This window comes from Staurois parvus, unplaced genomic scaffold (assembly GCF_062004578.1).
Source record: "Staurois parvus isolate SC_StPar_1 unplaced genomic scaffold, SC_StPar_1.0 ptg000612l, whole genome shotgun sequence".
NCBI classification, from domain to species: Eukaryota; Metazoa; Chordata; class Amphibia; order Anura; family Ranidae; genus Staurois; species Staurois parvus.
Genome location: NW_028318408.1, coordinates 638,923 through 655,864, shown reverse-complemented (window position 1 = coordinate 655,864; position 16,942 = coordinate 638,923).

Below are 16,942 nucleotides of genomic sequence, written 5' to 3'. Positions count from 1 at the left end.
TGTGCCAGCGGTGGGGTCCTCCTGGGTCTCCCCCCATATTTCTGTGTCAGCGGTGGGGTCCTCCTGGGTCTCCCACCATATTTCTGTGTCAGCGGTGGGGTCCTCCTGGGTCTCCTACCATATTTCTGTGTCAGCGGTGGGGTCCTCCTGGGTCTCCCACCATATTTCTGTGTCAGCAGTGGGGTCCTCCTGGGTCTCCCACCATATTTCTGTGTCAGCAGTGGGGTCCTCCTGGGTCTCCCACCATATTTCTGTGTCAGCAGTGGGGTCCTCCTGGGTCTCCTACCATAGCATTCCTTTTCATTCAGATGGCGACATATAGTGCGAGCTGACACCATTGTACCCTGTGCCTGAAGGTCATCTGGAATTTGTCTGGAAGTTGATGGAGGTTCTTTAGCCACCATTTGAACAATCCTTTGCTGCAATCTTTCGTCAATTATTCTCTTTTGCCCACGTCCAGGGAGATTAGCTACAGTGCCATGGGCTGAAAACATCTTAACAATGCTGCACACAGTGGACACAGGAACATTAGGATCTCTGGAGATGGACTTGTAACCTTGAGATTGTCCATGCTTTTCCACAATTTTTGTTCTCAAATCCTCAGATAATTCTTTGCTGCTCTTTCTCTTCTTCATGCTCCATGTGGCAGAGACACACAACACAAAGGTGGAGGCCATTTTTAACCATTTTGACTGGTTGCCAGAGTGATTTCTATATTGTCAGCACCTGGTCATTGATAGAGAGGAGTTTAATTACAAATTACAGGAGCAGCACAAACTTTGAGTGCAATTATTTCTTACACTTTTGAAAAAGTGCCAATACTTTTGTCCAGTCCATTTTTGGGGTTTTGCGTGGAATGGGTCAGATTTGGCTTTCTGTTTCTCCACACTTTTGTGTCACCGATACAAACACAAGGAATAAACATGAGAATGCAGAAACATTTGTTATTGCAACAATTTTCTGGGTGAAGTGGTGCGTTATCTGACAAAAATGCAGGGGGGGGGGGGGGGGCAATATTTTCGTCCATGACTGTATATTTCCTGAAAGCAGACACCCTAAAGAATAAAATAGCGGGAGTTCCAATTTTTTATGTCACACAATATTATGGCAAAGGTCTAAGAAATGCAAAATGTCAGTAGAAAACACTAAAGTGAATTTTAAGGCACACAAACGCAATTTTGGGGTAAAATATAAAAGATGAGGTTGCACCGAGTAAATAGATACCCAACACGTCAAACCTGAAAATTGTGTGCTCCCGTGAAATGGCGACAAACTTCAGTACCCTATATTTTCTATGAGCGATGCTTTAATAGCCCCATTCAGGTCATCAGTTCAGTGTTACGGAGGAGGCCTGCTGCTAGATTTATTGCTCTCACTCCGGCATGCATGGTGATATGTACCATGTGTATTGCCATTGACGATTCATACATGCTTAAATGTGGGGGGACTTCAAACATTTTTTTTTGGGGGAGAGGGGGGAATTTATGTACATGAGTGTAACTTACATTTTTTTTACATTAACTTTTTTTTTCATCACATTGGGGGCAAAAAGTTCTGTATGTGATGATTTTTTGGTGACAGGTTCTCTTTAAATGAGACAAACCCGGGGTCTAAAAGACACGTGTGCTCCACTGAATGTAATGCTGTGCAGATTGCACTGAATTATGAATTACTTTCTTTCCCGGCCATGCTGGCCAGAGAAACTGAGAGGGGGACACGGAAGGCTGTAGCCACCAGGAATGTGTATAACCCCCCCAAGCGACAGGGTTAATTCAAGAATTGAAGCGTAGCTTGCTACCTCTGCTGGAAGTGTGTTCTGAGAATCTACTACCCCTTCAGTGTTACCCTTGAACGTTCCTCCTGCCAGTTTGAGGTCATGTCCCCGTGTTCTTGATCTTAGCTTCATATTGAAAGTCCTGCCCTCCTGCACCTCATTCACCCCCTTCATGGATTCTGTAGGTATCAGTCATGACCACCCTTCCTCTTCTTTCCTAAAGTGCTTCCAGGCAATTCATATTTAGGTCTCATGAAGGGTGCGCATGGAATTGCAGCTGCTCATTGGTGTATCAGGTGGCTGGTTTGGAGGTGGCCCTTACAGAGCTCCGTATGTCATTTCTGGCTTCAGTTCCGTAAGTCGATATTTGTAAGGAGAAGCAGCGCGTGGATTCTGGGCGGGGTGCCCGGTCGGGATTTTCTTTGTTGAATGACTAGAGGACAATTAGGAGATACATTTCATGACCTTAGGCTAGGTTCACGCACTGCCATTTAGCAGATGTGTCTTAATTGTTAATGGCACCACCATATACAGTAAGTGTGCACACTCGGTCACTGATTGGGAAAATATTGGGAAGATTTCACTGACCAAATGATCTGCTGCTGTCACCCTTCTACAGTTGCAAGAAAAAGTATGTGAACCCCTTGGGATTACGTGGAGTTTTGCATGAATTGGGCATAAAATGTGCTCTGAATGTCATCTAAGTCACAACAATAGAAGAACACAGTCTGCTGAACATAATACCACAAAAACATTAGATGTTGCCATGGTTTAATTGCACATAACATGTAAACATTCACAGTGCAGGGAGGAAAAAGTATGTGAGGCCCTAGCTTAATGACTTCTCCCAGAGCTAATTGGAGCCAGGAGTGAGCCAACCTTGACTCCAATCAGTGTGATGATATTGGATGTGTTGCTGACAGCTCTCCTGCCCTTAAAAAACACACCCCTGTTTTAGGTTTACTGGTTTCAAGAAGCACTGTCTGATGTGAACCGTGCCTCGCAGAAAAGAGATCTCAGAAGACCTACAATCAAGAATTGTTGACTTGCATGAAGCTGGAAAGGGTTATAAAAGTATCTCCAAAAGCCTTGATGTTCATGTGTCCACGGTAAGACAGACTGTCTACAAATGGAGAAAGTTTAGCACTGTTGCTACTCTCCCTAGGCGTGGTCGTCCTATAAAAATGACTGCAAGAGCACAGCGTAGAATGCTGCATGAGGTAAAGAAGAATCCCAGAGTGTCAGCTAAAGACCTACAGAAATCTCTGGCACATGCTAACATTTTTGTTGACACATCTACAATAAGGAAAACATTAAGCAAGAATGGAGTACATGGGAGGACACCACGGAGGAAGCCATTGCTGTCCAAAAAGAAGATTGCAGCACGTTTGAAGTTTGCAAAAGAGCACCTGGATGTTCCACAGCACTACTGGCAGAATATACTGTGGACAGATGAAACCAAGATTGAGTTGTTTGGGAAGAACACACAACACTATGTGTGGAGAAAAAAAGGCACAGCACACCAACATCAAAACCTAATCCCCACTGTGAAACCTGGCGGAGGGAGCATCATGGTTTGTGGCTGCTTTGCTGCCTCAGGGCCTGGACGGATTGTTGTCATTGATGGGAAAATGAATTCCAGAGTTTATTAAGACATTTTGCAGGAAAACGTACGACCATCTGTCCGCCAACTGAAGCTCCGCAGAGGATGGGTGATGCAACAGGACAATGACCCAAAGCATACAAGTCAGTCAACAAAACAATGGCTGCAACAGCACAGAATATGCCTTCTGGAGTGGCCCAGTCAGAGTCCTGACCTCAACCCCATTGAAATGCTGTGGCATGACCTTAAGAGAGCGATTCACACCAGACATCCCAAGAATATTGCTACACTGAAACAGTTTTGTGAAGAGGAGTGGTCCAAAATGACTCCAGATCGTTGTGCAGGTCTGATCTGCAACTACAGGAAACGTTTGGTTGAGGTTATTGCTGCCAAAGGAGGGTCAACCAGTTATTAAGTCCAAAGGTTCACATACTTTTTCCTCCCTGCACTGTGAATGTTTACATGTTATGTGCAATTAAACCATGGCAACATCTAATGTTTGTGTAGTATTATGTTCAGCAGACTGTGTTCTTCTATTGTTGTGACTTAGATGACGTTCAGAGCACATTTTATGCCCAATTCATGCAAAACTCCACATAATCCCAAGGGGTTCACATACTTTTTCCTGCAACTGTATGTCTCACTCATGCTGTTGAGATACATATATGTTTTATATGTTGTTAATGGCACCCTCCATGCATCTGCTAACCATGTGACACCATGTTGTTTGGTGCAGCACTTGTTTGGAAAGGGCTCGGGGACTTCTTTTCCATGTTTTTCATGCATTGAATTGAATGGACGGTCCTACACGCAATGCACAGAAACGCTTGGAAAAATGTACGGCAATGTTTGCGCACTCAGTGACTACTATATGGTGTGAACCTAGACTTGGACGTGTGCAGGACAGCAGGTGTAGTAATGTTCTAGTTGTGTCTGTACAGAGGAATAGGACGAGTCAGGATGATCAAATGTAAAAGAAGAAGACCCCAGGACAGGCGTCACTAATGGGTGGACCGTGATCTGGATCCGGACTGAGTCACTGCCCCATCTGCCGGTTCTTCCCATCAGCAACCACTAGTGCTGTCATCTTCACTGAGCTGACAATGGGATGCAGTACACTGCTGCCAGATCTGCACCAGTTACCGGATTGGTTGCTAGGATGCAGGACAGTTTACAAGCTAGTTATCAGGAAAAATTGTACAACATCCCTTCCATCCAGAACTGTCCTGCCTCCCGATGTCAGCTCTAGACCAGCCGTTACTCCCACCCTCCACCCCGTGTAAGGTAGGCCAGGAAAGAGGGCTATGTCCCTGCTATGAAGGATGGGGGGGATATGAAGGAGGGGGGCGGAGACTGCAAAGTGAAGGGGTGTCTATAAAGGGGGTGAGGACAAGAATGTGAAGTAGGATGATATGAAGGAGGGCTGTGGACTGCAATATGAAGGGGGGTGATATGAAGGGGAGCCCAAAGACAGGAAGGTAAAGGGGGGTGATATGAAGGGGAGCCCAAGGACAGGAAGGTGAAGGGGGGTGATATGAAGGGGAGCCCAAGGACAGGAAGGTGAAGGGGGTGATATTAAGGGGAGCCCAAAGACAGGAATGTGAAGGGGGGTGATATGAAAGGGAGCCCAAAGACAGGAAGGTGAAGGGGGGTGATATGAAGGGGAGCCCAAGGACAGGAAGGTGAAGGGGGGTGAAATGATGGGGGCTGCAGACTGCAATGTGAACAGGGATGCAAAAAAGTGGGTGTGGGACTAGAATGTGGGGTGGGGATGGTATGAAGGGAGGGCTGCAAACTGCAATGTGAAGGGGGTGCTATATGGAGGGGGGCCAAGGATGTGAATGTGAAGGGGGGTAATATTGAGGGGGTCCAAGGACAGGAATGTGAAGTGGGTGATATGGAGGGGGGTCAAGGACAGGAATGTGAAGGGGGTGATATGGAGGGGGGCCGAGGACAGGAATGTGAAGGGGGGTGATATGGAGGGGGGCCAAGGACAGGAATGTGAAGGGGGTTGAGGACACTGCTGTGAAGGGGGACTGATGTGAAGTGGGGGACTGTTATGTAAAGAGGGGGATCTTGATGTGAAGGGGGCTGTGATATAAAGGAGGGGGGTTGTGATCATGTGAAGGATCTGAGGCTAGGTTGAAAACACCATTGTGTCCCGCATTCTGCATATAGAAGGTCCATTCATTTCAGTGGTCTGCCTTACAGTGAGGAACAGAAGTATTTGAACCCCCTGCGATTCTGCAAGTTCTCCCACTTCTCCATCATGGAGGGTCTGACATTCACATTGCAGGGGATTCCCACTCTGAGAGACAGAATTCAGGAAATCTCATTGTATGATTTGTAAAGAATGTATTTGTCTCGCACGGCTGAACAGAAGTATTTGAACCCCTGAGAAGATCCGTGTTAATATTTTGTACAGAAGCCTTTGTCTGCAATTACAGAGGTCAGACGTTTCCTGTAGTCCTTGGTCAGGTTTGCACTGCAACAGGGATTTTGGCCGTCTCCTCCACACCGATCTCCTCCAGATCTGTCAGGTTTCAGGGCTGTCACTGAGCAACACGGAGTTTCAGCTCCCTCCAAAGATGTTCTATTGGATTTAGGTGTGGAGACTGGCTAGGCCACTCCAGAACCTTGATATGCTTCTTACGGAGCCACTCCTTGGTTCTCCTGGCTGTGTGCTTCGGGTCGTTGTCATGTTGGAAGACCCAGCCACCACCCATCTTCAATGCTCTGACTGAGGGAAGGAGGTTGTTGCTGAAAATCTCACACTAAATGGCCCCATTCATCCTCTCCTTAATACAGTGCAGTCGTCCTGTCCCCTTCGCAGAAAAGCACCCCCAAAGCATGATGTTACCACCCCCATGCTTCACAGTAGGGATGGTGTTCTTGGGATGCAACTCATCCTTCTATTTCCTCCAAACACGACGAGTGAAGTTTAGACCAAAAAGTTCTACTTTGGTCTCATCTGACCACATGACTTTCTCCCATGCCTCCTCTGGATCAGAATGTATATAATGATACGATGTATAATAGAATGTATATAATGATACAATGTATAATGGAATGTATATAATGATACAATGTATAATGGGATGTATATAATGATACAATGTATAATGGGATGTATATAATGATACAATGTATAATGGGATGTATATAATGATACAATGTATAATGGGATGTATATAATGATACAATGTATAATAGGACATATATAATGATACAATGTATAATAGCATGTATATAATGATACAATGTATAATAGCATGTATATAATGATACAATGTATAATGGGATGTATATAATGATACAATGTATAATAGGACATATATAATGATACAATGTATAATAGCATGTATATAATGATACAATGTATAATAGCATGTATATAATGATACAATGTATAATGGGATGTATATAATGATACAATGTATAATGGGATGTATATAATGATACAATGTATAATGGGATGTATATAATGATACAATGTATAATGGGATGTATATAATGATACAATGTATAATGGGATGTATATAATGATACAATGTATAATAGGACATATATAATGATACAATGTATAATAGCATGTATATAATGATACAATGTATAATAGCATGTATATAATGATACAATGTATAATAGCATGTATATAATGATACAATGTATAATAGCATGTATATAATGATACAATGTATAATAGAATGTATATAATGATACAATGTATAATGGAATGTATATAATGATACAATGTATAATGGAATGTATATAATGATACACTGTATAAAATAATGATACAATGTATCTTTCTCCTCCATTCAGAGAGAGGAAAAAAAAGGGGGGGCTTCACAGTGACTGATCACTATGATAGCCAATCAGAGGGTATCACAGCGATCATATGACCCAGAATCAGAAGTCCCAGGTCCTGATAATTGGAATGGGACCATGGCTCTCAGTGACACCCCAGTTTTTGTGTGGCACACTCCCAGCGCAAAGACAGGTACGCAGATATGCGGCCCCATGGGAGAACGTCCAGTTCTGTGGAGCTGCATGTTTGTGTGACGTCAGTATGAAGGGGTTAAACTATAAACATGATATGGAAACACTGACAATAAGCAGAACAAGTAATCTGACTGGTTTACATTTACAAAAGTCAACACAGCAAGATAAACAATCAGCCCCTCATATTTACAGACAGCTGTAACTATCATTTATTTTTTACAAACTGTCAGTAAAGTTACTGACTGTTGGCAACTCTTGTCTTGGCTCTCCTGGGTCTCTCCTCGTTGGCTGAAACAAAGCCAGGACCATTGGCTTCTTCTGCTATCAATCACAGCCAGTGAGAAGGAAGTTGGGGGGTGGGTCTGATCCATGGTTTGTATATCTTTTGGACATACAGGGCTGGCTTAGGAGCGAGCCCACACGAGTGCCCCCCGGAACAAACAGCTGGGGGCAGGAGCCAGGAGCCCCCCGGATAGGGGGAGAGAGAGAAGGATCGGGGATGCTCTGTGCAAAACCATAACAGAGCAGGTAAGTATAGCATTTGTGTTATTTTATTACCCAAAAAAATAATGAAGCTTTACAACCACTTTAAATTATAATTTAAAAAAATGCTTGAAAAATTGCTGCACAAATTTGGTGTGACAAAAAAAAATGTAAACACCCACCATTTTAATCTCTAAGGCCCCTGCTTAACAAAAAATATATATTTCATTAATTTATTTATTATTGTATGCTTGGGAGGTTCTAAATAATTTTTCTATCAAACAAATTATGATTTTTTTTATAACAATTTTTTTTATGACAGGATTGTCAGAATTGACCAAGATAAAAAAAAAAAAAAAAAAACAAAGAAGCTGGCTATGGCAGCTGGAAAATTCATTACCTGACTGCAGGGGCTGACTGACTATTTGGAAACTCAGGCACTGCCCGAGGGCCCAAGGTCAGTAGGGGGCCCCATGAGATGCCCCTGGTACCTTTTTCATAGGCTTTTTTGAGTTTGGGCAAGGACACAGGGGCCCCATGATCCCCTATTGCCCGGGGCGCCCCATGAGTTGTCAGTCCGCCCCTGCCTGACACTCGTTACCTGGCAAAGTCATTACCTGGCAGTTTTAATGATTTCTTCCCTTTGTAAATGTCAGCGCTGCTGCAGCACTTTCCGTTCATCGCCGAGATGGGCCCCTTCACAGGCAGGATGAGGACACCCCACCTGATTTATAGGAATTAGACATTTGTAATTTTTTACTTTAAGCATTTAAAAAAAAAATCACTGCTCCTGGATGAAGGGTTAAAAAAATAAAATAAACACAAATAAATAAATCAAAAAAATAAATTCTATATATTTGCATTGGTACAGATCCCCAGGGCAGTGCCCCCACCCCCCCATTCTATTATTGACACCCCCCTTGTATATTCGTCCAGAAATTGGCCATTTTAACTTGGCAGATTCAGTTCCAATAGATTTCAGTTGGCTTCGGCATCCATTCGTCTTTGAAGTCAGCCAATCCTTGTAGAGCAGTTTGGCTCCTCCCCATCGGTCAGCTACCAAAGCCTCCGACACCCCCAAACACGTCCAGCTAAATGTAGCCAACTCCTGCTGGGTACTCTGGTGTCCTCAGCGAAGGTGAAGGTTGATGCGTTACCTGTGGGTGTTCGATGTCTTCTATTATATATGTTGAATCGTCTTTCTTCTGGGTCTTTCTGAAATCGGTGACACCATCCGTGTCTTGTCCTTTTGGAATATTTGTGTTTTCTTTATCTCCTTGGATACGGAATCCTGGAAATCCACCTGTAAGCCCTTCCATCAGTCCGGTCAGGTCATTCCTCCAAGTCCCTTGTCTTTGTCTTCAGATAAATCTCTGTTGACTTTCTGTGCATCTTGCCAAGTCCTTAGTGCCACGAGGATGATCGTCTCCACTTTGATGAATGGACTGTGATTCCTTTCTTGTATTTCTTGTTCCAGTGTTGACAATTCCACTTCATAGTATTTACTAAGAGGCAGGAGGGAGGGCCTTAACCCTGAGAGGCCGCATATCAGACGTGTGGGGTTCGTATCGTTCCGAATTCAAACATGTTTTTCATTATTCAGATGTCTCCAGATTTCCAAATTACAATAGTAATGAATCCAAATTAATGGAATGAAATTTGGGTGAAATTTGAATTCAAATCAAATTTGTCTCGAATTTAAATACAAAAAGATTACAATAGCATCAAAAAGAAAACCAATAGAATACAATATAAAAGAATAGAATAAAACAAAAATTAATAGAATTTAACTGTCTTCCAAAATTTTAATAAAATAGAATATAATGGTCTTCCAAAATTAGAATTTCAAATAGAATAAATTTGAATTCAATTAGAATAGAATGGAGTAGAATAGAATACAATAGAACATAACGGTCTTCTGAAATTAGAGTAGAATAAATTTGAAATAGAAAAGAATAGAAAAATATAAAATAGAATATACAGAACCTGTCTTCCAAAATTTGAATAAATAAATTTGAATTCAAATAGAATAGAGTAGAATAAAGTAAAATAGATATAGCATTACTGTCTTCTGAAATTAGAGCAGAATACATTTGATTAGAAAATAAAATATAAAAGAATAGAATAGAACATAACTGTCTTCCCAAATAGAATACATTTGAATTCTAATAGATTTGAATAGAAAATAAGAGAATAGAAAACAAATAGAATAAAATAGAAAGAATACAACCATATTCTGATATTTGAATAGAATAAATTTGAATTCAAATAGATCAGAATAGAATATAATAAAACAGAATATAACCATCTTTTGAAATTCAAATTTTGAATATGGAATACAATTCAAAACTAATCAAATTTGAAAAATGAAACAAATTCAACATAAAATTATTTACATGACGAATCAAAACAAATTTTTGTTTGTTCTACACATGTCTACTGCAGGTATGAGTGCCAAAATGTAAACAATGGTGCGCAGGATGTGAATGTGGGCGGTGTGTGAACCCTCGTGCGCTCATGTTGGTGTGTTCCTGTTAACACAAGGCGATAGGTCACTTCTAGCCCACAGAATATATCAGGGATCAGAGAGGAATTTTTTCCCTGTAGGAGCAAATTGGATCGTGCTTTGCGAAGAAGAAGAAAGAAGAAGAAAAGGAGGAAGGAAGAAGAATTCCAGTCCGCTATTATATTTGACATGAAAAGTCTTGTGGTTGCAACAATGTATCCATTTGTATCTGAATAAAAACAATTGTATCCGGAATGGATACATTGTTGCAACCGCAAGGCTTTTTCATGTCAAATATAATAGCGGAGCTCTCTGCAGGGACAGAAGTATTTAAATGCCGGCCGTAGACGGGACGAAAATCAGCTGATTTTTTTACCGTTGGTGGCCTATTGAACAACCATTTTTTTTTTGTTTTGTTTTTAACAGCCGGTTTTCGACCTGTCTATGGTCTGCATAAGACCCCCAAATCACTAGTGTGTATGTTGCCTGGCAGAACTCCTTCACACATCCGTGTACAATGTATTACATGAGGGATGGGTGGAAATCTTTGTTTCTTAGAACGTGCTCTGCGCAGTCATCGTCTCTCCGCCCAAACTCGGAAAGTTGCAGGAAATGCGGACTGACATCTGTTGGTAATATTCGATATTAGAAAATAGGATCTGATTGTGGCAAGATCTCCTTGTACCGCCCACTGCGCTGAAGGTGGATCAGATCAGATGTGTAACCAGCAAACCATGAATGGTACAAGGAGGTGTACAGGGCACATAGTATGCAGCTCTATGGAGCCCTGCCGCCAGGAGGTTTGGATTTTTAATATTGACTTTGAAGCAATACTAAAATTGCTGCTTCCTGCAAAATATATGTTTTATTTCTTTGGTAAATATTCCTGAGGGCAGTGCCCCGTCCCCCGTGCCATTTGTTTGGCAATCTCCATGTTTGCTGGCCTAGAAAGTGGTATTTGTCCCATGTAGGACCGCCCATTGAAATAAACAGGCAGGCCAACATGTATCAAATGTGCAGCAATGCCGGTACACACCCACGTACGCAGGAGTGTGATCAAAGCATGATGGTTGTTATGTACCAACATGAACACGTCACAAACCGTTACATAGTTAGTCTGGATGAAAAAAAGACAAAATTCCATCCAGTTCAACCATAAAAAAAAAAAAAAAAAATTAATCCTACACCCACAACTGACCCAGAGGAAGGCAAAAAACAGCAAAGTACAATCCAATCTGCTCCTGCAGGGAAAAATTCCTTCCTGATCCCCCGCGAGGCAATCGGATATTCCCTGGATCAACTTTCCCTATAAATGTTATATCCAGTTATATTCTGTGTATCCAAGAAAGGATCCAGGACTTTCCTACAGCAATCCACTGAGCTGGCCACAACCAACTCTGGAGGGAGTCTATTCCACATTCTCACAGCTCTTACTGTGAAGAAACCTTTCCGTGTTTGGAGATGACATTTCTTTTCCTCCAGACATAAAGAGCGCCACCTTGTCCTCTGTGATGTCCTCAGGGGGAATAACTACACCGAGTTCACTATATGTATTTCTATACTCTGTTTATTTCCATTTTCTAGTTCAGTTTCTTTCCTGTAACTTCAACCTATTTAACATTTGTAAAAATACATCCCTGTGATAGGATCACACGCCGCGTATTCTGCCTCTGCGGGGATCCTCGTATTCCCCCTCTGCGGGGATCCTCGTATTCCGCCTCTGCCGGGGGATCCTCGTATTCCGCCTCTGCCGGGGGATCCTCGTATTCCGCCTCTGCCGGGGGATCCTCGTATTCCGCCTCTGCCGGGGGATCCTCGTATTCCGCCTCTGCCGGGGGATCCTCGTATTCCGCCTCTGCCGGGGGATCCTCGTATTCCCCCTCTGCCGGGGGATCCTCGTATTCCCCCTCTGCCGGGGGATCCTCGTATTCCCCCTCTGCCGGGGGATCCTCGTATTCCCCCTCTGCCGGGGGATCCTCGTATTCCCCCTCTGCCGGGGGATCCTCGTATTCCCCCTCTGCGGGGATCCTCGTATTCCCCCTCTGCGGGGATCCTTGTATTCCCCCTCTGCGGGGATTCTCGTATTCCCCCTCTGCGGGGATCCTCGTATTCCGCCTTTGTGGCTATTCTCGTATTCCGCCTCTGCGGGGGATCCTCGTATTCCGCCTCTGCGGGGATCCTCGTATTCCGCCTCTGCGGGGATCCTCGTATTTCCGCCTCTGCGGGGATCCTCGTATTTCCGCCTCTGCGGGGATTTGTGTTGTGTTTAGACATTTTATTATATGATCACTGAATGAGGCCATATACATGTATGCACCTACTGTCACTATTCATTCATAAATCATATGAAATAAACCTTCAATACATTCATGCCGCCGGCTGCCTAAACTTCCTGGGTGTCACACGCCGGGTGTCAGTCCACATTTACTTGTCACAATAAGGTAGTCAGCTTCCTGTTTGGAAAGGTTTGGACTTTTGCATATTCCATGCAATCTAAATGTTATATAACAAAATTTCACCTTGAGCTACTGATCTCTGTACACACTTTCACTTTTTTACAACAAAAGATGAACACAGAACAAAACATAAACATGAGTTGACCGCCACCTACTGGCTAGATAGAGGAATATATAACATTGATAAGCAATATATTTACCTAACTGATAAAAAAGGAAACATTTCTAATAGTTAATCCTGATTAAATAAGAATAAAAAACCACCCTGCCCCCCCCAACAAAAAAAATATACAGTATATATACACAGAGTATAATTTCTACAGTTTCCTTTATTCCTAGGTGTCCTACTTTATTTCCATTGTCCTAGTGCTTGCATACTTGACGGTCATACTGGGTAATGCTGGAATGTGTGCTTCCCTGAGGAATGGATGGCATAATTGGGTTTGCTCACTCAGGCAAACAATGGAGTGTTGGAGAGTGCGCTCCCCTGGAGAGAAGGTGAGGTGCTGTAGAGTGCGCTCCCCTGGAGAGAAGGTGAGGTGCTGTAGAGTGCGCTCCCCTGGAGAGAAGGTGAGGTGCTGTAGAGTGCGCTCCCCTGGAGAGAGGGTGAGATGCTGTAGAGTGCGCTCCCCTGGAGAGAGGGTGAGATGCTGTAGAGTGCGCTCCCCTGGAGAGAGGGTGAGATGCTGTAGAGTGCGCTCCCCTGGAGAGAGGGTGAGGTGCTGTAGAGTGCGCTCCCCTGGAGAGAGGGTGAGGTGCTGTAGAGTGCGCTCCCCTGGAGAGAAGGTGAGGTGCTGTAGAGTGCGCTCCCCTGGAGAGAGGGTGAGATGCTGTAGAGTGCGCTCCCCTGGAGAGAGGGTGAGATGCTGTAGAGTGCCCCCCCCCCCGAGAGAGAGTGTGAGGTGCTGTAGAGTGCGCTCCCCCGGGAGAGAGTGTGAGATGCTGTAGAGTGCGCTCCCCTGGAGAGAGGGTGAGATGCTGTAGAGTGCGCTCCCCTGGAGAGAGGGTGAGATGCTGTAGAGTGCGCTCCCCTGGAGAGAGGGTGAGATGCTGTAGAGTGCGCTCCCCTGGAGAGAGGGTGAGATGCTGTAGAGTGCGCTCCCCTGGAGAGAGGGTGAGATGCTGTAGAGTGCGCTCCCCTGGAGAGAGGGTGAGATGCTGTAGAGTGCGCTCCCCTGGAGAGAGGGTGAGATGCTGTAGAGTGCGCTCCCCTGGAGAGAGGGTGAGATGCTGTAGAGTGAGCTCCCCTGGAGAGAGGGTGAGGTGCTGTAGAGTGCGCTCCCCTGGAGAGAGGGTGAGATGCTGTAGAGTGCCCCCCCCGAGAGAGAGTGTGAGATGCTGTAGAGTGCCCCCCCCGAGAGAGAGTGTGAGGTGCTGTAGAGTGCCCCCCCCGAGAGAGAGTGTGAGGTGCTGTAGAGTGCGCTCCCCTGGAGAGAGAGTGAGGTGCTGTAGAGTGCCCCCCCCCCCCCGAGAGAGAGTGTGAGGTGCTATAGAGTGCGCTCCCCTGGAGAGAGAGTGAGGTGCTGTAGAGTGCGATCCCCTGGAGAGAGAGGGTGGATCATGGGATAGTGTGCTCCTCTGGGGGGGGGGGGGGGGGGGGGAAGAGAGGGTGGATCATGGGATAGTGTGCTCCTCTGGGGGGGAGAGGGTGGATCATGGGATAGCGTGCTCCTCTGGGGGGGAGAGGGTGGATCATGGGATAGCGTGCTCCTCTGGGGGGGAGAGGGTGGATCATGGGATAGCGTGCTCCTCTGGGGGGGAGAGGGTGGATCATGGGATAGCGTGCTCCTCTGGGGGGGAGAGGGTGGATCATGGGATAGCGTGCTCCTCTGGGGGGGAGAGGGTGGATCATGGGATAGCGTGCTCCTCTGGGGGGGAGAGGGTGGATCATGGGATAGCGTGCTCCTCTGGGGGGGAGAGGGTGGATCATGGGATAGCGTGCTCCTCTGGGGGGGAGAGGGTGGATCATGGGATAGTGTGCTCCTCTGGAGAGAGGGTGGAGTGCTGAAAAATGTGCTCCCCTGTGGAGGGGGGGAATTATGGAACAGTGTGCTCTCCTGGGGAGAGGGGGTGGATCATGGGATCTTGTGCTCCCTTGGGGAGTGAGGTAGATTATGGAACAATGTGCTCCCCTGGGGAGAGGGGGTGGATTATGGAACAATGTGCTCCCCTGGGGAGAGGGGGTGGATTATGGAACAATGTGCTCCCCTGGGGAGAGGGGGTGGATTATGGAACAATGTGCTCCCCTGGGGAGAGGGGGTGGATTATGGAACAATGTGCTCCCCTGGGGAGAGGGGGTGGATTATGGAACAATGTGCTCCCCTGGGGAGAGGGGGTGGATTATGGAACAATGTGCTCCCCTGGGGAGAGGGGGTGGATTATGGAACAATGTGCTCCCCTGGGGAGAGGGGGTGGATTATGGAACAATGTGCTCCCCTGGGGAGAGGGGGTGGATTATGGAACAATGTGCTCCCCTGGGGAGAGGGGGTGGATCATGGGATAGTGTGCTCCTCTGGGGAGAGGGGGTGGATCATGGGATAGTGTGCTCCCCTGGGGAGAGAGGGTGGATTATGGGATAGTGTGCTCCCCTGGGAACCGAGTGACCTTCAAGACCATAACCACCTGCAACAAAGAAATAAAGATACCCAAATTCTACACACCAAAAACAGAAAAAGAAGTCACCTTGGGGTCCATTTAATCAAATACCATCAATCCAGGATCCCAGCCAATGCATAATCATCTTTTACTCTATTCCTCACTGATGAGAGCTGATGCTGGATTGGTTGCTATGAGTTACTGCATTTTACCATTCTTACTGATTTATTAAATCAACCTTCCAGTGTGCCAGGTCATGGCCATGACTGGACTGTCAGTAGATTCCCCTCATGCTGGCCATTTTCCTGGTAGTCCCTTTCTTTCCCCCAGAAGGTCGATTGCAGGTGTGGCATGGTAGAAGCGTTATTTTCTTTGCATGCCTGAAATGATCTGCTTTGTTCGATTTTTTCGGTTTTCCTCGTAACTATTGTGTATACTTCCTGTATGAAGTGACCTGAGCCTCACAGCGCCTTGGCTGAGATCAAACACCGCGCCTTATCTTGTGTCCATCCTGCTTGCAATTTGTTAAGGGCAGAACACATTCCCCCAGGGGCGGACTGACCATTTGGAAACTTGGGCACTGCCCAAGGGCCCGGGGTCAGTAGGGGGCCCCATGAGATGCCCCTGGTACCTTTTTCATAGGCTTTTTTGAGTTTGGGCAAAGACACAGGGGCCCCATGATCCCCTATTGCCTGGGGGCCCCATGAGTTGTCAGTCTGCTCCTGCATCCCCCATGTGTCATTTATTAGCTCTTGACTGAAGGATTGCTTGCCTAACCTCCCCACCCCGTCCATCCAAGTATAAATTCAGTACAGTCCATGGGACGGCTGGCATTCCTTGCACAAAGTACGCATTAGGGTGCCAAGTACATGACACTTTATACACGGCACTTTGACTAAGGCAAGTACAAACAATAGTGCTCCACCCCAAGTAGATTACATGTGCTCTTCCCTCTCTTACCTCTTTACCTCGGCCTTCCTTTGTTATCTCTCCTCTCTCCAGCATGCTCCTGCTAACCCTCTTTATTGCTATAATGCCCTCTCTTCTCAAACCCTCTCTGGTTTACCCCTCCCCCCACACCACAACCTGTACATATCACTGCACTTATCTCCTGCCCTCTCCATATCACTGCACTTATCTCCTGCCCTCTCCATATCACTGCACTTATCTCCTGCCCTCTCCATATCACTGCACTTATCTCCTGCCCTCTCCATATCACTGCACTTATCTCCTGCCCTCTCCATATCACTGCACTTATCTCCTGCCCTCTCCATATCACTGCACTTATCTCCTGCCCTCTCCATATCACTGCACTTATCTCCTGCCCTCTCCATATCACTGCACTTATCTCCTGCCCTCTCCATATCACTGCACTTATCTCCTGCCCTCTCCATATCACTGCACGTATCTCCTGCCCTCTCCATATCACTGCACGTATCTCCTGCCCTCTCCATATCACTGCACGTATCTCCTGCCCTCTCAATATCACTGCACTTATCTCCTGCCCTCTCAATATCACT